At 38.3% G+C, this 24,250-nt stretch overlaps 2 non-coding genes and 1 pseudogene across 2 annotated transcripts; all 3 read right to left on the bottom strand.

The window, feature by feature from the left end:
- Positions 1-58: 58 nt before the first annotated feature.
- LOC141719292 (uncharacterized) lies at positions 59-18,855 on the bottom strand (annotated as a pseudogene).
- Positions 7,264-7,370, bottom strand: LOC141722558 (small nucleolar RNA R71). The gene has a single exon (XR_012575573.1). It is a non-coding gene; the product is annotated as a small nucleolar RNA R71 (small nucleolar RNA).
- A 4,164-nt stretch (positions 18,856-23,019) lies between the features above and the next one.
- On the bottom strand, positions 23,020-23,126 carry LOC141722507 (small nucleolar RNA R71). Its single transcript, XR_012575525.1, has one exon. It is a non-coding gene; the product is annotated as a small nucleolar RNA R71 (small nucleolar RNA).
- Positions 23,127-24,250: the final 1,124 nt, after the last annotated feature.

The following is a 24,250-nucleotide window of genomic DNA, read 5'->3' as shown; positions in this document are numbered from 1 at the left end:
AACTTTTTAGCTCCTCTCGATCAGACAAAATAGTTTGCTCTATTCATAATTGCCTCAGATTCAAAATATTGAACTCAAAGCATTGCCGATCCTTCGATCACAACAGTACGAGGTATTCTTTCAATCAACTGTAAACATGTAAGGTACATATTGATTATATAACTAAGAAATTTTGTCTTTCATTGCCAAACTGATCACCAAATTACAGAATTCAAAGAAAAAGGGAAAGAGGACGATTAGTAAGGTCGTCTGTTTTTCCTTTCCCAGTATAAGCAAAACATATAACTAGCACCCAAACAATATAATAGAAATTTTTGACGAAGTAGTGCCTCATCCAAGGATATCAAATTCGTGAGGCAAAAAATCTTCGCTTGGCCTATAGTATTTATCTGGGGAATACAGGCTCAGATTAGTGACTTGGCTGGTATATAGGCATGCAAAGTGCTCTACCTGAAAAATGCAAAACAGATTACTTAAGCAACAATTGTTTACCATATTTTGATTATTCAGCTTTTACAGAAATTAACAAACCTGGTGAGCTAACCGGGAATTTTGATATCCAGTCTTCATTAGTTGACCCCATACTTTGTGAAACTAAAAGAGAAAAAAAAAGACATTTAATTACTCATAAGAGAAATATATATAGCAAAATCTGGCCAACATGACAACTACAAGAATAATGGTAGACTCATTCTATTGGTTTAATATCACAATTCACCAATTGTTTCAGTTTCTTTTATTGTTTTAGCATGTATTTGACATGATAAAATCATTCAGCGAAACTTCAACCAAAAGCTGAAAACCTTTTTGCCCTACTATAGAGTCAAATGTTTGTCATTTGAATAGCTACCTTTTGGTGACATGCTCTTTGACCTTGTTGATGAGTGATCCTTACTTCCTCCCTTTCAGACTACACAATGAACAGAAAAGACTACCAATTATTTTCAATCATTCTCGTCTGCCATACATCTATTGAACAAAGAAATTATAATATTTTTTTACAAAGAACACCGAAATACCATTAATTCTTTAAGCTCATCATGTAGCATCTCTTTCTCATCAGCATTTACGCCTTCAAACCTGAACACATTGACATGGAATAAAATAGGAATAAAGAACAGATTACGATGTCTAAAAAACCAAAATAAGGTTTTCCAGGTATGACCCAAATAAATCAATGTGCAAATGGACTATTGCTGAACTAGTAGATCAATTACATCCAAATAGACACTTTGCCATGAAATACTGGTCAATGTCTGCACCAGACTTACATTATCATGAAGCAGGAACTAAAATCAGTGATTTATGTCTCTATTCATTGTTTTATTCTAGAAGAGCGAAAATCAGGACCAATGGTGGGTGTGCAGTAGTTCTTATAAGGAGCGGATACTTACTTAAGGGACCACTCCAGACGATGTATTTTTCGATGTTGTCACGTTCATTTCTCAATGTTTGAAGTTGCTGTGCGGACAAGAAGACCACAGTTTATATTTAAGGAGCATAAGTACGTCAAGACTAGTCACAAAAATTACACTCAGAAAAGATGTACATAATTAAATAATGAAAACCTTCCACACTTTACGGTATTTAAATACACTCAGCTAAATAATTTCGGGGTATCAAATACAATAAAGTACCTTGTGGCTTCCACGGATTTCCCACAGCAGATCGACCTCTTTCTCAAGCTCTGGAACAACGAGCATTGTTCTCCAACCTGTTCAAGTAGTAAAAATATTACAAGAATATATATATGTGAGTATATATATATATAGGTTCATAGGTTCAGGTTCTGGCGAAAACCATAAATGAGAACCACTAAGATCCAAAAGACTACAAATTATGACTTGAATATACCAAAATACCACCAAGATTCAACAGAATGAACATGTTGAATCTTTAAGTATACAAAAGTAACTTCACCGAGATAAAATGTAATTTTCGGAAAGCATTAACAAATTCTTTTTGTGAACTAGTCTGTCGCCTAGTTAACAAAGAATGAAAGTTCATTTTTTTATGCTAGAGAATCCTGTCTAGACTATCGTACTCGGGCTTCCTTTTCTGTCCTAGTCTTGTGTCAACCAGCGCTCACTGTGTGTCATAATTCACAAATATTCACCTATAAGAGAAACTTGGATTCGAGGCCATAATAACAATTCGACAAAAGGCAAATACATAAATCAGATGGCCCTTTTCCAAGTGACTTGGGCTTTTGCATAATTGATAGCACCTCAGTCTTGGGACAAAGGTACCACAACAGAACTATGATTCGATTGTATTACATAAAAGACATCTGTCCAAAATCTTTAAAGACACCAAATATGTTTCTGAAGTTATCAACATTCAAAACTAGATGACAAGATACAAGAGAAACTAGGATTTCAATGCTATAATAACAATTCAACAAAAGGCAAAGACATATATCAGGAGGCCATTTTACAAGTGACTTCGGTTTGGATAATTGATAGCACCCGAGTCTTGTAACAAAAAAAGGTTCCCAACCAAACTATGATCAAGTTGTATTACATAAAAGACATCTGTCCAAAATCTTCAAAGATAACAAATATGTTTCTGAAGTGAACATTTAAAACTAAATGACAAGATATATGTGACAAACAGGTTTTAAAAAAATAAAAAAAGATTATGGCACCATTCAACTAAACAGGGCAGTAAAAAGAGATGATATGAATGCTGCATATGTAATTAAAAGGAACCCAAGGATTATACCAAGAATTTTTTTACTGCATAATATATCGCCATAGATGTGATCTCCAACATACAAAACCTTGTAAAATTGAAAAAGGCATTAGAACTATAAATTTAAATAAAAAAGAACAGGCAATTTCCTGGATATAGTATTTAGACCAGTAATAGGCTTGATATGTGCATGGAACATAACCATATATGACTAAGATTCTGTCTAAATCAACTTAGTGTCAGGAGTCATTACATACAACCTTTGTTTCCCTATTTCAGTTTTCCGTCATACCCATGTCAATTACAGTAAAATATGCTTGCAGGAACCATCCAATTTCCTTCATTTTACAAAGAGACACTTCACACTCTAGCAACATAATATTAAAAAAAATCCTAAGACGTCTGAGTAACTTTTTGTTTGGAGCAAGTACACAAGTCCACTAGAGGTAGGAAGAATAGGGCCAGTGAGTTACTTGAGTGAGTTCTTCTTTCCTTTCATTAAAATACATATTAACATAGAGGAATGCTGCTAAAATTTAAACATATAGCAACTAGAATTATCCTATCACATACCTGTGAACTTGACTCAATAGCAAGGAGCTTGTGCAAATGACCAACATTGCCTCCCTGAAAAGAAGGTTAAGGGATCATAGTTTTAACAAAACAAAAAGGGAATGGATCATCAATTTTGAGTTCTAATATAAAAAGCCAATATATAGATTTTAGAAATGAATTAATATCCATATTAAACATCGAAAATCTAAAATTACAAATATTAACCTGGAAAACTTTGAAGGATTTTCCACTGGTATTCAGAGGCAGATCTGCAGAAGTGCTCCCCACCTTGATAATTGCAAATAAGATCAAAAGTTAAAGAAAAGCAAAATAAGGTAACAACTGACAAATAAACGGGAGCTTCACCTCACCTGAACCATAGGAGTGCCATTGTCAGTATTAAGAAGCATCCCAGATTTAGGTTCAACCTCAAAGAGGTTAGCACGATTCTCGTGGAAAAAACCTGGCTTTGCACTGTAACAGATAATAACTTCAGTTATTATAATATTATAACTAATAAAAGCCAAAACTTAGGATAAACGTCGCAAGCATATACTTCGGTAAGATAATCGGACATACTTGAACAGAACAACAACTACAGGTGATTGAACAGAAGCTGAAACATTTAAATTTAAATCTAAATTTCATAATCTAAAAGCCACAAAGAACTAGATAACTTAAGCTGGTCAACATTTGGGTCAGTCACCTTATCACTAAGAAAGGCGCTCATGTAATTTTTTATTCGCAAAGCACCTTACAAACAAGTCAGTAGTGTTGCAACCATAATACAACCCATTGATTATGTTCGCAATCCTAAAAAGTCTGAAGTGTAGTCAACTGAGGTCGACCCACTCACTCTGTAGTCAGCGCACTAACGTGAATTTGCTATTAGTGGACAGTGCTATAAAAACCTAAAGAGACTATTAAGGAGTAATATAATAGCTTTTGGAAACCCGTTAGTTAGATTATTCTAAATTATTTTAATATATTAATGGTTCTCTTGAATTAGGGAAATATCTTTTGAAGTTTTCTCCTAATTATGAAAATCTTAGGTAGGATTGTTATCAATATTAAATTTTGAAAAATAGATTTGTCTTATTATTTCTCTGCACCAGAATTTGTCTCCTATTCACTTGTCAATGAACGTATAGAAAATCTACATGGCGAAGAATAAATTATTCAAAAATTAGTTTCTACTTCATCTTCATAATCTTTTTGTGTAAAAAAGTTGTAAGCTGTTGTGTATAAAGATGATGTTGGTCAATGAGTCAGATACAACCTGCTATTTTATGCCACTAGTTCCTGAAGATTGTTGCTGAAAAGTAATTATCTCAATTGTATAATATGCAAGCCTTAATCAAGTTATATATCTTACTCATCTCAAATATATCTATGCTCTTGCACATCTTCATATTACCATTTCTCTCTGACTAGAATGAGATGAACCCTATTGGTATTCAAATTGTATTTTCCTTTCTTTTCTTTTATGCAACAAAGGAGCAATTGAATCAGAATTGGTACACTACCTATATAATTATTAAATGTGCAACACAAAAAAATTAAAAGTTTTAAGATTGCCTCTGTTAATTAATGCAAGAATTTTGCTACACATTTATGTTAAATTGTCACTACTAATAGGAATATGCAGGAGGGGTAAGGATATTGTTCACCAAATATGCAAGTACATAATGCATAAAGGGTTATATCATCTTAGAAAAGAACATGACCTTCCGGTGATGACAACATCGAAGTACTTGAGCCAATCGAAAGTTAAAGTTTGGCTACCACTCTGTGGCTGAGGCTCACAAAGAAAGTTCATCACGACATTTGTGTAATCCCAAAGGCTGTAACAAATACATAAAATGTTTGTCAGCTCAGTATTAGTAACTGATAAGTGGCATTTTATACCACTTAGAACGTCTTAAAATGGCTTAAATTGGTGTCTTGAAATCAAGTATTTTGTGTATTTGATGCGTTTTTCTAGTGTTTATGCATTTCAGGGTATTAGTTGCATTTCGGAGGAGGAATCATCAAGAATAAGTCTTGGCATGTGTTCACCATTGCGAGAGGAAGAGAACGGGCAGATTACGACGAAGAAACGGAGCAAACCTGAAATTTTTCCAGTAGGGTCCTGCGCGCCCGCGCAGCAATGCTGAGCGGCCGCGCAGCAGCCTTGCGCGCCCGCGCAGAAATGCTGAGCGGCCGCGCAAGGTCGGGGAAAAAGCTGAATTATTTTAGACTTCTACTTCTGTTTGGCTTCCAACTTCTATGTAATCTGAGTTTTATGGGACTATTATATAAGTAGATTTGAGACGTTTTCATAGAGAATAAGAAGGAGATTATGTTTTAGATTGTGTTTTGCGCAAGAAGCGAAGGAGATAAGGAAGAAGACCGATTTAGCACACCGCAACGAAGAGGAAGCATATTTTCTTGTGATTCTTGTTTCGTTGTAACGTTGGATGCTAGTTTTCTTGCTTTGACTTATTTACTCTTGTGACGTACTCTGTTTTAATATAATTAGTTTAGTTATTATTTTCTTGTGTTGTTTATCATGATTTCATATGAACCCATGATGGCGATAAGTTCTATTATGGGCTAATCGTGATCATGGGGTTGCAACGGATTTATTATGGAATTCTTTAGTTAATTGTTTAATACTTTAGTGTGTGATGATTGCATGATATCTAGTATTGGTTGTGCGTATTCGTCTTATGTGCGTCGCGAACATATAAGATAGGGTGTTAATCTCTTGTGAAGCGACGGTGGATCTTGAGATTTAGAACTTGCCATGCTAGCATAGGTTCATGTACGTTGTGCATGATTAGTGGGTAACTCTAACAGTTTTATTTGCCCTATGTAATCAAAAGGGATAACTTGTGCTTAAATCGTTGTGTTGTCAATTTCTGTAGACATATAGGAACTCAACATAATTGATGACTATTCAACTTCTATCTTAATTGTGGATGCTTGGTAGAATGGTATTAGTACAATGAAAGTTGGCTTTTATCAGTTCCGTGTTATTCGATTAATATCATCATTGTCACATGCTAAAGGTAATAACAATGGCTATAGAAGGAAGTAATAATGAAGTTGTGATCTCATGAGTGTTTTATTATTGATAAATTGAAGTGTTAGTTAAGTGGTTAATTAAGTAGTTAATTATAGTTAATATTTAATCAACAATTTTAAGTGTTACCTTAACATTGAGAAGTAATCATACATTGGTGAGTAAGTTTAATTAGACAATAACTTAGTCTGAGTCTCTGAGGGAACGAACTAGAAAGTATTCTATATTACTTGCGAACGCGTATACTTGCGTGAATATTAGTGCATGTTTTCGCCCTAACAAGTTTTTGGCGCCGCTGCCGGGTACTCGGCGTATTTGTTTAGTTTATGTACTTACCATCATTGGTCATTAGGACTCAGTGATTAGGACGTAGTATTTAATTACTCTTTTCGGTTGTGTTTCAGGTACTTTAGCAAGCGTTTATGCAAACTCGTTCTCGTGCTCGCAAGAGGACCTTAGATACAGCTGAGGAGAAAGACGAAGTTCTTGATACTCCAGAGAAGTTAGATTTTGAGGATTCGGATTCAGGAACTGAGCAGAAAGAACCAGTAAACATGGGAGATCGTATTGTTCAAGCTGATCCAGCTCTTATGGATTTTTCTCGGCCTAAAATTGATGACATTCAGTCAAGCATCCTTCATCCGGCTATTCAAGCTAACACCTTTGAAATCAAGCCGGGCACTATTCAGATGGTGCAGAATTCTGTTTCTTTTGGAGGAGCGGCAACTGAAGACCCCAACATGCACATAAGGAATTTTGTCGAGATCTGCAGCACTTTTAAGTATAATGGCGTGACTGATGAGTCTATCAAGTTGAGGCTTTTCCCATTCTCACTGAGGGATAAGGCTAAAGACTGGTTACATTCTGAACCAGCTGGGTCCATCACTACGTGGCAAGATCTTGCGCAAAAGTTTCTGGTGAAGTTTTATCCAATGGCAAAGACTGCTGCTATGAGGAGTGCTCTTACTCAGTTTGCGCAGCAACCTACAGAATCTATGTGCGAGGCTTGAGAACGCTACAAGGAAATGTTGAGAAAATGTCCACATCATGGAATGCCGGATTGGATGGTAATCACTGGTTTTTATAATGGTTTGGGGGCCCAATCTCGGCCCATGCTCGATGCAGCAGCTGGAGGAGCCTTATGGGCTAAAAGCTATACTGAGGCGTATAATCTTATCGAGACGATGGCTGCAAATGAGCATCAAAACCCAACTCAGAGGATGACGTCAGGCAAGGTAGCAGGTATTCTGAAAGTTGATGCAGCCACCGCTATTGCAGCCCAGCTCCAAGCGCTATCAATGAAGGTTGATTCTTTGGCTACGTATGGAGTTAATCAAATAGCTATGGTTTGTGAGCTTTGTGCAGGTTCTCATGCTACGGATCAGTGTTCTCTTGTCAACGAATCTGTTCAGTATGTGAATAATTATCAGCGACAACAGCAGTCTGTGTCAGCGACCTATCATCCTAACAACAGAAATCATCCAAATTTCAGCTGGGGGAATAATCAGAATGCTATTCAGCTAACATATCAGCAAGGAGTAAGTAAACAGTTTAACCCACCTGGATTCCAGCAACCACAGCAGTATGCTACAAGGCAATCATATCCTCAACAGGGAAGTGCAACTGCACCTACTAGTGCTGATTTTGAGGAACTTAAGCTGTTGTGCAAGAGTCAGGCGGTTTCTATCAAGACCTTGGAAAATCAAATCGGTCAATTAGTCAATGCAGTGCTCAATCGTCAACCTGGCACTCTTCCCAGTGACACGGAAGTACCAGGCAGGAAGGAAGCTAAAGAGCAAGTCAAGGCTATTACCTTAAGGTCTGGAAAAGTAGCTGATGCTGAAAAGGCAAAAGAAGTCGAAGCTGAAGTTAGAGATGAAGAATCTAAGCAAAAGGAGAAAGCGGCGGAACCAAGGAAGACTACTGTTGAACACACTCTGCCTGAGGCTAATACAGGGGAGAAACAGCTCTATCCTCCACCACCTTTTCCTAAGAGATTGCAACAACAAAAGCTGGATAGACAGTTCGGGAAGTTTCTGGAGGTGTTCAAGAAACTTCACATCAATATACCTTTCGCTGAGGCGCTGGAACAAATGCCTAGTTATGCGAAGTTTATGAAGACTATTCTTTCAAGGAAGGTGAAACTGGATGACCTTGAAACCGTTGCTCTCACAGAAGAATGCAGCGCGGTTCTGCAACAAAAGTTACCACCAAAACTGAAAGATCCAGGAAGCTTCACCATTCCTTGCACCATTGGCAATCTAACTTTTGACAAGTGCCTTTGTGATTTGGGAGCAAGCATTAATCTGATGCCGTTGTCGATCTTTAAAAAGCTGGATCTGCCTGATCCAAAACCCACATACATGTCGCTACAATTGGCGGACCGTTCCATTACTTACCCAAGGGGCATAGTTGAGGATGTGCTCGTCAAGGTGGATAAGCTCTTCTTTCCTGCTGATTTTGTTATTCTGGATTTTGAGGAAGATAAGAAGATTCCCATAATCTTGGGGAGGTCTTTCTTGGCTACTGGCCGTACCTTGATAGATGTGCAAAAAGGGGAACTTACTATGCGGGTCCAAGATCAGGATGTGACCTTCAACGTATTCAAGGCAATGAAATTCCCTACAGAAGATGAGGAGTGTTTAAAAGTGGATGTGATTGATTCCGCAGTTACTTCGGAACTCGATCACATGCTAATGTCTGATGCATTGGAAAAGGCCTTAGTGGGGGATTTTGACAGCGATGATGAAGATAGCAACGAGCAATTACAATATCTGAACGCTTCTCCATGGAAGCGAAAGCTCGACATACCATTTGAATCTCTTGGTACTTCTGACCTTAAGAATGCTGAAGGGAAGCTCAAACCATCAATAGAGGAAGCACCTACCTTGGAGCTCAAACCATTACCTGAACACTTGAGGTATGCTTTTTTAGGTGATTCATCTACGTTACCTGTTATTATTTCAGCTGACCTTTCAGGTAGTGAGGAAGACAAGCTCTTAAGGATTTTGAGAGAATTCAAATCGGCTATAGGATGGACCATAGCAGACATCAAGGGGATAAGTCCTTCATATTGTATGCATAAAATTCTGTTAGAGGAAGGTAGTAAGCCAACTGTGGAACAGCAGCGAAGACTGAACCCGATCATGAAGGAGGTGGTGAAGAAAGAAATTCTGAAATGGCTAGATGCAGGCATCATTTATCCTATTTCTGACAGCTCGTGGGTGAGCCCCGTGCAATGTGTACCTAAGAAAGGAGGTATCACTGTGGTCGCAAATGAAAAGAATGAGCTCATCCCTACTCGAACAGTTACAGGATGGAGAGTATGCATGGATTATAGAAAATTGAACAAAGCCACAAGGATCACTTCCCTCTCCCATTCATTGATCAAATGCTTGACAGATTGGCGGGACATGAGTATTTTTGTCTTCTGGATGGTTATTCCGGGTATAATCAGATTTGTATTGCACCAGAGGATCAGGAAAAGACTACCTTCACTTGTCCATTTGGCACATTTGCTTTTCGTAGAGTTTCGTTTGGGTTATGTGGCGCCCCGGCCACCTTTCAGAGATGTATGATGGCTATATTCTCTGACATGATTGGAAATAACGTCGAAGTGTTCATGGATGACTTCTCCGTCTTTGGACACTCATATGATGAATGTTTGAATAATCTGCGCGCCGTACTCAAAAGATGCGTGGAAACTAATTTGGTGCTTAATTGGGAGAAATGTCATTTTATGATGCGTGAAGGCATTATCCTTGGGCATAAGGTCTCTAGCAAGGGTCTGGAGGTGGACAAGGCCAAGGTGGGAGTCATTGAAAATCTTCCCCCACCTAATTCGGTGAAAGGAATCCGTAGTTTTCTCGGTCATGCGGGTTTTTATCGGCGATTCATCAAGGACTTTTCAAAGATATCTAAGCCGTTGTGCAATTTACTTGAGAAAGATGTGCCTTTCAAATTTGATGATGAATGTTTGGCAGCATTCGAGACTCTCAAGGAGAGTTTGATCACGGCACCAGTTATTACAGCACCAGATTGGACAGAACCGTTTGAGATGATGTGTGATGCGAGTGATTATGCGGTAGGTGCAGTTCTGGGACAGCGCAAGAAAAATCTCTTCCATGTGGTCTACTATGCGAGTAAGACTTTAAATGGGGCCCAATTGAACTACACCACTACTGAGAAGGAGCTTTTGGCTATAGTCTTTGGCTTTGAGAAATTTCGATCTTATCTGCTTGGTACGAAAGTGACAGTATTCACTGATCATGCAGCTATTCGTTATCTGGTTTCTAAGAAGGATTCAAAGCCGAGACTCATTCGTTGGGTGCTTTTACTTCAGGAATTTGAGTTAGAGATCAAAGATAGAAAAGGTACCGAGAATCAAGTAGCTGACCATCTCTCTAGGTTGGAGAATCCCGATTCTACTTCACAAGATAGGACGTTAATCAATGAATCTTTTCCGGATGAGCAGTTGTTTGCAATTCAGGAGGAAGAACCATGGTTTGCAGATATTGTAAACTATCTTGTCAGCAATATAATGCCGCTTAATTTGACATCCGCTCAAAAGAAGAAGTTTCTGCATGAGGTGAAGTGGTATATGTGGGATGAACCATATTTGTTTAGACAGGGAGCTGATCAGATCATCAGGAGATGTATCCCGTTCTGTGAGACGGAGGGGATATTACGAGACTGCCATTCCACAGTTTATGTTGGACACTATGGAGGTGAGAAGACGGCAGCTCGTATTCTGCAAGCAGGTTTTTTCTGGCCTACTTTGTTCAAGGATGCTCATCAGTTTGTTTTAAGGTGTGATCGTTGCCAAAGAGTGGGAAATTTGTCAAGGAAGGATGAGATGCCATTAAATGTGATGCTTGAAGTCGAGGTCTTTGATGTGTGGGGAATCGATTTCATGGGGCCTTTTATCTCGTCTTGCAATAATCAGTACATCTTGCTGGCAGTCGATTATGTCTCAAAATGGGTCGAAGTTAAAGCTTTACCGACAAATGATGCAAAGGCAGTGCTAAATTTTCTTCATAAGCAAATTTTCACAAGGTTTGGAACGCCTCGGGTAATCATAAGTGATGAAGGATCGCATTTTTGCAACCGTAAGTTCACTTCTATGATGCAGCGTTATAATGTGAATCATCGAGTAGCTACTGCCTATCATCCGCAAACAAATGGTCAAGCGGAAGTGTCTAACAGAGAGATAAAGCGCATTCTAGAGAAGGTTGTTTGTCCGTCAAGGAAGGATTGGTCTTTAAAGCTCGATGAAGTTGTTTGGGCTTACAGAACAGCATACAAAACGCCACTTGGGATGTCACCGTTTCAGTTGGTGTACGGTAAGGGATGTCATCTACCGGCGGAGCTTGAGCATAAGGCCTACTGGGCATTGAAGAAATTGAACCTGGATTTAGATGCAGCTGGTAAGAAAAGAATGCTTCAGCTTAATGAACTTGATGAATTTCGACTGCAAGCGTACGAGAATAACAAAATGTATAAGGAAAAGGTGAAGAGGTGGCACGATAGGAAGCTACATCCTAAGTTATTTGTGCCAGGGCAACAAGTTCTGTTATTCAACTCTCGGCTCCGACTTTTTCCTGGGAAGTTGAAATCAAGGTGGTCTGGACCTTTTATTGTCAAAACTGTGTTTCCACATGGAGCGGTGGAAATTTTTGAGAATGATTCGGACCAAGCATTCAAGGTTAACGGTCAGCGGTTAAAGCACTACTATGGGGACATGGCAAACCGAGAGGTGGTTAGTGCCATTTTGTTGACTACTTGAGAAACGTACGGAACGTCAAGCTAATGACGAAAAAGAAGCGCTGCGTGGGAGGCAACCCATGAATTGTTGTTACAGGAACCCTTAGAAGTTAATAACCTATCCAAAAACACAAAAAAATCAGAAAACAGGGGCTGAAAAAAAAAAATTCCAGAGACCCTCTGCGCGCCCGCGCAGCTATGCTGAGCGGCCGCACAGCTTGCTGCGCGCCCGCGCAGAAATGCTGAGCGGCTGCGCAGGGGTCGAGTTCCAGAAAATTTTTTACAGTTCAGAAGAAAAAAAAAAAAAACAAAAAAACACAAAAACCCATCACAGCCCATAAACCCACGAATTCTTTTCCCATTACCCCATGATTTTATCCCTCAACCCCACTCCTAATCTAATTTAACCTACTCCACACCCTATATATACATACACCTATCCTACATATCTCCCACAAACTTCCTACACTTAAACCCTCTTATAAGCATCAAAAATCAGTTCTTACACACTTTTATTCACAAATCAATGGCACCCAAGAGAGCACGCACTATTGACAGCAGCAGCACAGTTCCTACTGCTGATTCATCAAGGGGTACTGCTGCAAGGCCTCGGTTAACTGACAGAGCTGCGGAGGAGGAGTACACTAGGCTGTTGGGGAAGCCGATTCTGAAGGAGAGGGGGTTTTTACCATCAGGGAGGGATGGTGAGTTGTTGCCCATGATTGCAGAGAAGGGGTGGATAGCTTTTTGTGAGTCACCCGAAGCAGTACCGATGAGTGTTGTTCGCGAGTTCTACGCGAACGCGAAGGCTGAAAAGAATGGGTTTTCTGTAGTCCGTGGGCTGACGGTTGATTATCATGCTGCGGCGATTCGCCGTGTGATTGGACAGCGAGAGAGGAAGCCCGAGGAGGAGAACTGGAATGAAAAGACTGCTGAGGATTTTGACTTGGATTTGATTTGTGCGACTCTCTGTCGACCGGGCACAGTTTGGAACCGCAGTCCAGCCAATAATGAGTATCGTTACTTTCCGGCGATCGCCATGAACAGGTATGCCCGTGCATGGAATGCATTTATATGTGCTAATATTTTGCCTTCTTCACATGCACACGAGGTCACAGTTGAGAGAGCACAGTTGTTGTGGGGAATTCTGAATGAAGAATACTATGTGGACCTTGGTGAGTTTATCTACCAAGGAATTCTGAAGTTTTTGAGGGGAGCAAAGCATATGAACATCCCTTATGCATCCACGGTTACGAAGCTATGCCGAGCAGTAGGAGTGAACTGGCCGGCTCATGAGCAGTTGCAGTTGCCAGCAACTCCGATAGATTCTGGCACTCTGAATGGGATGCAGGAGTGGACCGGTGGTGAGCCTGAGGAGCATGGGCTGGGTTATCGTCTTCCAGGAGGGCGTCCAGCACGAGGTGCTACTATGGCTAGGCCAGGGCGTGGTGAGGCTGGTTCTTCGAGAGCTCAGGAGGGTGCTGGGATGGGTGATGCCCAGTATAGGAGGCTTTCACGGCGGATGGATGCCATGTATGAGACGCAGAGCAGGTTTGCTCAGGAGCTCACTCTTGCGTTAGGGACTGCTTTTCGAGGCCTTGGAGCTGATATCCAGTGGCCAGTTTTTGGTGAGGACTCTGCATACCCGCCGCCTGATACTCCACCCACTGAGGGTGATGATGATGATGACTCCGAGTAGGTATACCCTGTGTTCCTTTCTACTACCTTCACTGGGGACAGTGAAGATTTTAAGTTTGGGGGTGGTAGTTAAGGAATATTTTGTGTGTGTCATATAGCTGCATATTCATGATAGTTAGTTCATATAGTTGCATAATTTTTGCCATATAGTTTTTTTTATATAGCTTTATTTGTTTGTCATATCATATAGCTCATGCATATACCATGATCCCTTTTGCAATGATTATCGACTGAATTGTGATATTGATGCGAGTGTAGTGATAGCATTAAAGTGTTATTAAGTTGTGTAGGTTGATATGCATGCTAGAAGCACTTGTATTTTCACTAAGTCTTAGAGAATGCTTAAGGGCTAGATTGTTGTTATGATCTGATTATTTTCGAGGATAATCTATTTATTATGCTTAGAATTTGATAATAGGTTCTTAGTGGTAAAGGCATGAAAAAGAAAAAAAAAATGGAGTAAAAATGGAATTTGTTGCTAGTTGTGGCTAGGCGTCAAATGGCTAGTAGCCGGCTCGCATGTTATGCGAGTAGTCTAGGGTTGAGCAAGATGGAGCGAAACGCACTTGCTCAGAAAGAAAAAAAAAAAAAAAAAAAAAAAAAAAAAAATTGCATAATTGATCAAGAGTGGGCTCTTTGGTATTCTAGTTATTAAGTTCTTAGGGGACTTTGTGCCTAGTGACCTAAGGCTTTTAGAGTCTGGGATCCGCTAACCTAACGCTCGTTACATGGATACCATTGTATAAGTCTTTTGTGGACCTCACTCATTGCACGGTCAAATAAGCATTTGAGTTGTAAATAAAAAGCACAATTCTGTAGTAAGCTCCAGAGTTCTTGTAGTGTTGTATATCACTTTGTGCCTAGAATTTTTATTCTTTGTATAATCGTAGGATTGCCTTGAGGATAGTCTAGTCATAGTAATTGGTCTAGTTCCGAAGCATATCTGTTAAGCATTTGCACACACCACGTTTCTGGCTGTATGTCCGTTTGCATGAGTTTATTGATCTTTAGTGTCTAACTGCATTCGTTGAGACGTGAAAATTTGGTTGGTTAATTGTAGTAAGGGGGATCGTTGCATTTTCATATAGATTGCATTCATGCATATTTTTATTTGTTTTGAGTCTGTGACGCTTGAGGACAAGCATCGATTTAAGTTTGGGGGTGTGATAAGTGGCATTTTATACCACTTAGAACGTCTTAAAATGGCTTAGATTGGTGTCTTGAAATCAAGTATTTTGTGTATTTGATGCGTTTTTCTAGTGTTTATGCATTTCAGGGTATTAGTTGCATTTCGGAGGAGGAATCATCAAGAATAAGCCTTGGCATGTGTTCACCATTGCGAGAGGAAGAGAACGGGCAGATTACGACGAAGAAACGGAGCAAACCTGGAATTTTTCCAGTAGGGTCCTGCGCGCCCGCGCAGCAATGCTGAGCGGCCGCGCAGCAGCCTTGCGCGCCCGCGCAGAAATGCTGAGCGGCCGCGCAGGGTCGGGGAAAAAGCTGAATTATTTTAGACTTCTACTTCTGTTTGGCTTCCAACTTCTATGTAATCTGAGTTTTATGGGACTATTATATAAGTAGATTTGAGACGTTTTCATAGAGAATAAGAAGGAGATTATGTTTTAGATTGTGTTTTGCGCAAGAAGCGAAGGAGATAAGGAAGAAGACCGATTTAGCACACCGCAACGAAGAGGAAGCATATTTTCTTGTGATTCTTGTTTCGTTGTAACGTTGGATGCTAGTTTTCTTGCTTTGACTTATTTACTCTTGTGACGTACTCTGTTTTAATATAATTAGTTTAGTTATTATTTTCTTGTGTTGTTTATCATGATTTCATATGAACCCATGATGGCGATAAGTTCTATTATGAGCTAATCGTGATCATGGGGTTGCAACGGATTTATTATGGAATTCTTTAGTTAATTGTTTAATACTTTAGTGTGTGATGATTGCATGATATCTAGTATTGGTTGTGCGTATTCGTCTTATGTGCGTCGCGAACATATAAGATAGGGTGTTAATCTCTTGTGAAGCGACGGTGGATCTTGAGATTTAGAACTTGCCATGCTAGCATAGGTTCATGTACGTTGTGCATGATTAGTGGGTAACTCTAACAGTTTTATTTGCCCTATGTAATCAAAAGGGATAACTTGTGCTTAAATCGTTGTGTTGTCAATTTCTGTAGACATATAGGAACTCAACATAATTGATGACTATTCAACTTCTATCTTAATTGTGGATGCTTGGTAGAATGGTATTAGTACAATGAAAGTTGGCTTTTATCAGTTCCGTGTTATTCGATTAATATCATCACTGTCACATGCTAAAGGTAATAACAATGGCTATAGAAGGAAGTAATAATGAAGTTGTGATCTCATGAGTGTTTTATTATTGATAAATTGAAGTGTTAGTTAAGTGGTTAATTAAGTAGTTAATTATAGTTAATATTTAATCAACAATTTTAAGTGTTACCTTAACATTGAGAAGTAATCATACATTGGTGAGTAAGTTTAATTAGACAATAACTTAGTCTGAGTCTCTGAGGGAACGAACTAGAAAGTATTCTATATTACTTGCGAACGCGTATACTTGCGTGAATATTAGTGCATGTTTTCGCCCTAACAGTAACCCTCATTCAAAAACCTTTCCGCTTTCAAACCCCATTCTGTTATAATATTTAATGGAAACAGTGAGTAAGACTAGAAGAAAGGGCCGACAAGTGCTCTAGTAAGTGTGGATGACCATGGATAACCATGTGATAACTTATACAAATGGCATAAATAGGATGAGAAAGAACCACTAGAAGTTTAAAGCATGTCTTCCTCGAAATAAAAATACAACGTACTAATTTTAAACTAGCTTCAAATGGACAAATGCAACTAGACTGTCTTTAGGAACATAAAAACCAGTGCAACTAACAACCAAGATTTTAATTACGTAAGCAAAAGAAAATGGAAGCTGGTACTAAAAGCAGATATTCAGTTGATACTTACATACCAATAAGAGAAAGCATACCCTATATTTAGAAAGGCACGGATATCAAATAATGACGGCATAATAATAACCAATTTCCCTCCGCTTCCCCAAAAAACAGAAACAAAAACTGGTACCTACTTTAAAAGAATACATTAAATATAGGGAAACATATACACGGTTTAATCCTGAATTGCAGTTAACTAAACAATATATATCACACTTGGGAATTCACTCTGTAGGTACCTCAAAATTTGAGAGGAAGCAAATGAAATGAAGACAGCAATTCTAGTACCTGTTTGTCACCAAAAAAGTTGCACGGCCAGAATCTCTGAGCATTTTGAGCATTGGGACAATCAATTTATCCTCATTGATATACCTAGCAGACATAGACAACTGTATGACAATAAACTCTAAAATTATTAACATCACAGATTCTTTAAATTTTTGTAGCGCCGACGCAGATACATGACTTTTGCGAGATAGTGAAACTTGCGAAAAAATTATAAGCTCTGTGACATTAATATTTATAGACATATATATCAATTCAATATAATTTAGCATAGAAAAAAGCTTTAAAAAATTGCCCTAAAGATAAGATACCTCTTCGGATCTAATGCAACCATCTCCTTCAAAGTTCCATCGCGATGACACAAATCAACAGCAGCTCGAACATCTTTGTAGAGCATAACTGTTGGCATTTAATACTCAGCATAAGTGAAGGAAAACTAATGAGGCTGATGTGACTCTCACAGTCTGACTAAAGGTTAATCAATAAATCAAGTGTAGACAACAAATAAATAGTACAGAGATGAAACACTCATACTCAACCCATAAGTGAACATCTTTTTGTCTACAGTCACTGCAGCAATAAACTCTAAAGTAAACTCTGTAGCAGAAGCATGTGTTACCATAGAATTGAACAGTGATTAAAAATAATCTCAATGCGGCAACTCTTTTAATCTTCTCGTCCTAGTGTGTGCTCTTACATACTATCAATTTTGTACATAGGCAGCGTTATTTCTTTTACACTTTTAAGACCATAACTTACAAGTGAGAAAAAGGAAGTTGGGACATTGTATTACACATCTTCAGTACAATCAAGACCCAAATAACCAATCAAAACTTGAAGAGCATTTATAGATGAACAATGGGGTACTTGCAAAATAATTGAAATTTTGATGAAATCTTTTCCCTTACTCTGTCGCTTCTGGAATTAATCCAGGATTATTGTCCTTGAAATCAACAAGTTGAGCAAACATACATGCTTCCGCCAATGAGAAAAGGGTGTCAATAAGTGCATAATCGGGCTCATCAAAGGCATCTCGTATTAATGTGCTTCCATATGCCATAACTTTATCTTCCTTGGACAATTCCTTGAATCCATGATATGCAACTTTTACATACTTATGGCGATCCATCTGTGGGTGTAAATGCATGAGTATGGAATTATCCCTATCCAGGCAAGAGGCATGAGTAGAAAAACCAATATAAAGACAAAAAGAATAGCTATTCCGAAGTCAAACAATCGAGCAATCAAGACAAACCTTCATTATATTGCCTCTCTTTTTATCAAGAACCAGTCCTCTTACCATATAAAGTCCAATCAAATTTCCACTCCAACAACTAACAAAAAATAGAAACAAGACTGTAAAGTAGGATGTAGGACAAAGAATGCAAAAAATAAAAGGACAATAGTAAATGACAAAGAATAATAAACATATGTGTTTGTAAATATAAGAAATGTTTGTTAATAAGGATGTGAGTCCAGTGTTCGTAAATAAAGGCAGCTTGACATGCAAAATATAATGCTACACAAGGGAAAAATCTTGGCTTAAAATTATAGACTATAGACAAACCTGTTGAGGATAACCGAGATGGTAGACTAGCTTCTTAATAGTTCCATTGTAAGCAAGAGTTTCAAATGTCTCCGGCTTATACTGTGCCAATGTGTAATCCATGTCGAACCCAACAGCAACAATACCTTTCATATTTAAAGATCTATTACAGAAAATCTGTTTGCCTATTTCAATTGTACACCCCTTTTCCGGAGAAGACCAAATGAGTGGATTGCGCATTCCATCAGAATAAGTAGATTTAGACATTTTTCTGTCCAGCTGTTTAAAATTCGATGGATTGATGGATAATATAATATTTTAACTGTCTCTTATGCAAATGGGACAGTTTTTTTACAAATGAGACAATAATCTCAATTAACTGCATTAACTGCAGAAAGTAAATAACAGTAATGAAAATGTAGAATCCTGAAAACTTAATAAGTAAAAACACCGTAATGTTTCACTTGTTTCGGCCCTACACCTAGTTTATGACCGACATCCAAGTCCCTATGTCAACTAGCATAGAGAATGTATTATATCCACTTAAAACAAATTACTTACAAACTTTCCTTGATTACAAACTTGACCCACTTGAAAGAAACATTTCTCTAACATACCGCTACCTAGCACACAACTACTTGGCCTTCCACTTGTAATCAAACTCCCACAACTCGGGACAAGTGATATAATACACATTTCAGATACAAGAATATAATGTGAAAGTTTACAACTCAAACTAGGCTTCTTGTTTACTGGATATGTATCTCGGGTATAGAACAATAAGGTATTTTTCAGATGATAAGAATTGACGTGAAAAGCATTAGCTCAAATCTGAAAAATGTGAGTTGTATATATAAGTAAAGTTCTAATAGATTTATTTTCAAACAAAGAATAAAATAGATAAGATTTGAAAACAAGTTTGTTTGAAAATATTTGAATGAAACTTGAGAAACTAATCTGTTAGTAGTTTGAAAAAGATAAATCAAGTAAAGGATAAGTCTTGAAAGATTCAAATTTGGTTTATAAGATAAGGTTTGTTTGAGATAAGTAAAAGATATATTTATCCAGTCAAACAAGATATACATAAAACCATAACCCTTATCTAAACCTGGGATGGTCTCCTAATATCTGAGGGTGATGATGATTTCTCCGAGTAGGTATACCCTGTGTTCCTTTCTACTATCTTCACTGGGGACAGTGAAGATTTTAAGTTTGGGGGTGGTAGTTAAGGAATATTTTGTGTGTGTGTCATATAGTTGCATATTCATGATAGTTTAGTTCATATAATTGCATATTTTTGCCATATAGTTTTATTTTATTTTATTTTATTTTATAGCTTTATTTATCATGCCATTTAGCTCATGCATTTACCATGATCCCTTTTGCGTTGCTTTACCAATTGATTTGTGATGTTGATGTGAGTGTAGTGATAGCGTTAGAGTGATGTTGAGTCTTGTAGGTTGTCGTGCATGCTAGAAACACTTGTAATTTCACTAAGTCTTAAAGAATGCTTAAGGACTAGATTGTTGTCATGGTTTGATGGTTTTTGAGGTTAATCTATGGATTATGCTTAGAATTTATAATAGGTTCTTAGTGATAAAAGGCATGAAAAGAAAAAAAAAGTGGAGTAAAAAAAAATTGGGATTCATTGCTAAGTGTGGCTAGGCGTCAAATGGCTAGTAGCCGGCTCGTATTTTTGTGCGAGTAGTCTAGGGTTGAGCAAGATGGAGCGAAACGCACTTGCTCAGAAATTTAGAAAAAAAATAGAACCAAAAAAAAAAAAAAAAATTATAAAGAGTTAATGCATAATTGATCACGAGTGGGCTCTTTGGTATTCGAGTTATTAAGTTCTTAGGGGATTTTGTGCCTAGTGACCTAAGGCTTTTATAGTCTGGGATCCACTAACCTAACGCTCGCTAAATGGATGCCATTGTATAAGTCTTTTGTGGACCTCACTCATTGCACGGTCAAATAAGCATTATTGTTGTGTTAAATAATAAGCATGATTCTGTAATAAGCTCCAATAATCTTGAAGTGTTATAAGTCATTTTTTGCCTAAAATTTATTCTTCGTATAATCATGTGATTGCCTTAAGGATAGTTGAGTTATGATAATTGATTTAGTTTCGAAGCATATCTGTTAAGCATTTGCACACACCACGTTTCTGGCTGTATGTTAGTTTGCATGATTTGATTGATCTTTATTCGCCTAATTGTATTTGTTGAGATGTCGTAAGTTGGTTGGTTTGGTCATAGTGAGGGGGATCGCTGCATTTCATATAGATTGCATTCATGCATGTTTTTGTTTTGTTTTTGACTCTATGACGCTTGAGGACAAACATCGATTTAAGTTTGGGGGTGTGATAAGTGGCATTTTATACCACTTAGAACGTCTTATAATAGCTTGAATTGATGTCTTGCAATCAAGTATTTTGTGTATTTGATGCGTTTTTCTAGTATTTGTGCATTTCAGGGTATTACTTGCGTTTGTGGAGAGATGTCATCAACAATAAGTCTTAGTATGTGTTTGGCATTACGAGTGGGAAGATAGGAGCAGAATGCAGCAAAGAACGGGAGCAAAACAGAGTATTTTCCAGAAAGGGTCTGAGCGCCCGCTCAGGATTGCCGAGCGGCCGCTCAGGGACGTAAATTAAAATAATAATTTTTAGACTCCTAATTCTGTTGAGCTTCCAACTTCTGAGATAGCTGGGTTTTGTGGGACTCCTATATAAGTAGTTTTCAGAGACGTTTCACGTGGTGTTGAATGGTGGTATTAATCGAGGAGCAAGGAGAAAAGGAAGAAGACCGTTTTAGCACCTAGCAACGAAGAGGAAGCATATTTTCTTGTGATTCTTTATTTTGTTGTAATAGTGGATGCTAGTTTTCTTTACTTTGAACCTATTTACTCTTGTGACGTACTTTGGTTTAATATAAGTAGTTTTAGTAATTATTCTCGTGTGTTATTATCATATTTTCATATGAACCCATGGTGATGATGAGTTCTATCATGGGCTAATTGTGATCATGGGGTCGTAACGGATTTACTATGATATTATTTAGTTAGTTGTTTAATACCTTAGTGTGTGATGATTGTATGACATCTAGTATTGGTTGTGCTTATTCGTCTTATGTGCATCGCGAACATATAAGATAAGGTGTTAATCTCTTGTGAAGCGACAGTGGATCTTGAGGTTTAGAACTTGCCATGCTAGCATAGGTTCATGTATGTGTATGCATGATTAGTGGGTAACTCTAACTGTTTTACTTGCCCTGTGTAATCATAAGGAATAACTTGTGCTTAAATCGTTATGTTTTCAAATTCTGTAGACATATAGGGTCTCAACATAATTGATGTTTATTCAACTTCTGTCTTAATTGTGGATGTTTGGTAGAATGGTATTAGTACAATGAAAGTTGGCTTTTATCAGTTTCGTGTTGTTCGATTAATATCATCACCGTTACATGCTAAGGGTAATAACAATAACTATTGAAGGAAGTAGTAATGAAGTTGTGATCTCATGTGTGTTTAATATTGTTAATTCAAGTGTCTATTAAGTGCTTAATTCTCGTAGTTAATTCTAGTTAATAATTAGTTAATCAAATCTAAGTGTTATTGTCTTGACATTGAGAAGTAGTTATACATTGGTGAGTAAGTGTTAATTGAACATAATTAGTCTGAGTCTCTGTGGGAATGAACTAGAAAGTATTCTATATTACTTGCGAACACGTATACTTGCGCGTATTATTAGCGTGTGTTTTCCGCCCTAACAAGTTTTTGGCGCCGCTGCCGGGGACTCGGCGTATTTGTTTAGTTTATGTACTTACCATCAGTAGTCATTAGGACTCATTGATTAATACTTGTTACTTATTATTTTCGGTTGTGTTTCAGGTACTTTAGCGAGCGTTTATGCAAACATGTTCTCATACTCGCAAGAGGACTTTAGATACGGCTGAGGAGATAGAAGAAGTTCTTGGTATTCCGGAGAAGATAGATTTTGAAGATTCGGATACAGAGAGTGAGCAGAAAGAACCAGTAATCATGGGTGATCGTATAGTTCCGGCAGATCCAGCTCTTATGGACTTTTCTCGGCCTAAAATTGATGACATTCAATCAAGCATCCTTCACCCGGCTATTCAGGCTAACACTTTTGAAATCAAGCCGGGCACTATTCAGATGGTGCAGAATTCTGTTTCTTTCGGAGGTGCTGCTACTGAAGATCCCAACATGCACATCAGGAATTTTGTCGAGATCTGTAGTACTTTCAAATATAATGGTGTGACTGATGAGGCTATCAAGCTGAGGCTTTTCCCATTCTCTCTGAGGGATAAAGCTAAGGACTGGTTACATTCTGAACCAGTTGGGTCCATCACTACTTGGCAAGATCTTGCGCAAAAGTTTCTGGTAAAGTTCTATCCAATGGCAAAAACTGCGGCTATGAGTAGTGCTCTTACTCAGTTTGCGCAGCAACCTACAGAATCCATGTGCGAAGCTTGGGAGCGCTACAAGGAGATGTTGAGAAAGTGTCCACATCATGGTATGCCTGATTGGATGGTGATCACTGGTTTCTATAATGGTTTGGGGGCCCAATCTCGGCCCATGCTCGATGCAGCAGCTGGAGGCGCCTTGTGGGCCAAAAGATATACTGAGGCTTATAATCTTATTGAGACTATGGCTGCAAATGAGCATCAAAACCCAACTCAAAGGATGATGCATGGGAAGTTAGCAGGTATTCTGGAAGTTGATGCAGCTACAGCTATTGCAGCGCAGCTCCAACCGCTGTCTATGAAGGTCGATTCTTTAGCCACCTATGGAGTCAATCAGATAGCTATGGTCTGTGAGCTTTGTGTAGGTTCTCATGCTACGGATCAGTATTCTCTTGTTAATGAATCTGTTCAGTATGTGAACAATTATCAGCGACCGCAGCAGCCTGTGCCAGCTACTTATCATCCTAACAACAGAAATCATCCAAATTTCAGCTGGAGTAATAATCAGAATGCTATTCAGCAACCATATTAGCAAGGCATAAGTAAATAGTTTAATCCACCTGGATTCCAGCAACCACAGCATTATGCTCAAAGGCAATCATATCCTTAACAAGGAGGTGATGCTCCACCTTCTAGTGCTGATTTTGAGGAACTTAAGTTATTGTGCAAAAGTCAGGCTATTTTTATCAAGACCTTGGAAAATCAAATCGGTCAAATAGCCAATGCAGTGCTCAATCGTCAACCTGGCACACTTCCCAGTGATACTGAAGTGCCAGGAAGAAAGGAAGCTAAAGAGCAAGTCAAGGCTATTACCTTAAGGTCTGGAAAAGTTGCTGATGCTGAAAAAGCAACAGATGAAGAAGCTGAAGTTGGTGATGAAGAAGTTAAGCAAAAGGAGAAAGTGGCAGAGCCAAGGAAGACTACTGTTGAACACACTCTGCTTGAGGGTAATACAGGGGAGAAACAGCTCTATCATCCATCACCTTTCCCTAAGAGATTGCAACAATAAAAGCTGGATAAGCAGTTCGGTAAGTTTCTGGAGGTGTTCAAGAAACTTTACATCAACATACCTTTCGCTGAGGCTTTGGAGAAAATGCCTAGTTATGCAAAATTTATGAAGAGTATTCTTTCAAGGAAGGTGAAATCGGATGACCTTGAGACCGTTGCTCTAACGGAAG

This window comes from Apium graveolens, chromosome 4, assembly GCF_009905375.1.
Source record: "Apium graveolens cultivar Ventura chromosome 4, ASM990537v1, whole genome shotgun sequence".
In the NCBI taxonomy this organism is placed as follows: domain Eukaryota; kingdom Viridiplantae; phylum Streptophyta; class Magnoliopsida; order Apiales; family Apiaceae; genus Apium; species Apium graveolens.
Note: the sequence above shows the minus strand (reverse complement) of the source record. Positions and strands in the feature narration are given on the sequence as shown.